We start from the raw sequence: 1652 nt of genomic DNA, 5'->3' as shown, positions 1-1652 counted from the left end.
ACCTGTGCAGTGAATATTTCTTCAAAAGTTATGTTTACATTGCGTTGATTTAATTTCTCTTCGTTCCTTTCATTTCTTTGTTTTTTTCGTTATTTTTAATTACCGATCTTCTTGATATTCGAAATAAAAAAAAACAGGTTGATATTCAAAATCGACCCTAATGTGACAATATTCGGTTGGCAATCGGCTAGTTCCATTGCTATACGATTACCGTGTCAGATTGTGTTACGGGTAGTGTCGTTTGTTAAGCTGTATACAAATGACTCATTGTCGATTAATTGAAACCTATACTGGGCGAAGTCACATTTGCGTGTCATTAACAGACTGTACCGTGGAGGAAACGCACGTTAAAAGCCTTTTGGGATTTAAAAAATAAGACAGCCAAACAGGTAGGTCCAGCTGGTAAAGAAACAATGATTATTATGTTGTGTGATAATTTTAGGGCATTTGTGATAATTACATAAGTGATAGAATAATTACCAGATTATATATGTTCATTAATAATCGGTTTTTGACACCAAACACCACTGAAAAAGCATAAAATGATATCGGACATGGAAAAATAGTGGCACAGAAAATAATAATGAAGGACTTTGCTTAAGGAAAATGTTATAAGAAGTTCAAATTATTTTCTAGAATCGCTTAAAAGTAATTTCACATACAAAAATGTATATAAATATAAATATATATCAACATAATAGTAAACTATTTTAATATAAAAAATCTATAATCAGTGGTTTCCTTGAAACATGTATCCGATCTACCTATAATCAAAAGGTGATAAGCATAATCCTCTAGCATAATAAGTAATCATTATATTAATAATTATCTCAATATATAATTAATCTTATGTGGTATCTATGAAGCTGCTTTCGATTAGTAAGGGGCCGCGGTGGCCAAGTGGTAAAGGCGTCTGACATTCTGCTACCACCAGCCCCCACTGGGTCGCGGGTTCAAGGCTTACGTAGGCAGTCTAACCATTCTGCGCCAAATTAAGCAAACCCTCAAACTAATTGAAAAAGAAACTTTTTATTCACTATCATAATCCATAGTGTGTGGTTAAACACAAATACAAATTCGAAAACACAGAAAAAATGGGGTCAAAGGTCACACTAGCTATTTGTTATATTCCATACACATATCCATTGACAATATGATACAACAGATACTATATTGACCCGGTTTTACAATTTATTCTAAACAATGAATACATTTTTCAATACTTTTGAGTAATATACATAAATATATATACATATATATCGTGTATAAAATAATAATTTTTGGGACGAATTGACTTATAATTATGACATTAAATCAGATTTGTTAGATCAGAGTCCTGAATTAACTGAAAGTTCTATTTGGTAATTATTGAACACTCGTAAAACGTTTTTAAAACGTGTTAAATGTATCTCGAAGTCGAATAGTATCACTAGTTTTCAGACAATATATCGTCTAACTGGTATAGACGAGATGTATGGAAGGGGATCACCGCCATAATTATTTTTTTATAGAATTAGTTACTTCTGGTTTTGAATCTAATTCTATGTACATTTGTATTATTTCCCTAGTTGATAAGTTATAGAATCAGTTACTTCTAGTTTTGAATCTAATTCTATGTACATTTGTATTATTTCCCTAGTTGATAAGTTATA

At 31.1% G+C, this 1652-nt stretch overlaps 1 protein-coding gene across 1 annotated transcript in view; it reads left to right on the top strand.

Moving 5' to 3' along the window:
- The first annotated feature begins 326 nt into the window (after positions 1–326).
- Positions 327–1652, top strand: part of LOC110447779 (uroplakin-1b-like) — a 17393-nt gene continuing 16067 nt past the window's right edge. The window contains exon 1 of the mRNA XM_021493685.1: positions 327–389. The gene's annotated coding sequence lies outside the window, so the exon portion shown is untranslated. The remainder of the gene's footprint in view (positions 390–1652) is intronic.

The sequence above is a fragment of the Mizuhopecten yessoensis genome, unplaced genomic scaffold (genome assembly GCF_002113885.1).
Source record: "Mizuhopecten yessoensis strain PY_sf001 unplaced genomic scaffold, ASM211388v2 scaffold3621, whole genome shotgun sequence".
Taxonomy (NCBI): domain Eukaryota; kingdom Metazoa; phylum Mollusca; class Bivalvia; order Pectinida; family Pectinidae; genus Mizuhopecten; species Mizuhopecten yessoensis.
Note: the sequence above shows the minus strand (reverse complement) of the source record. Positions and strands in the feature narration are given on the sequence as shown.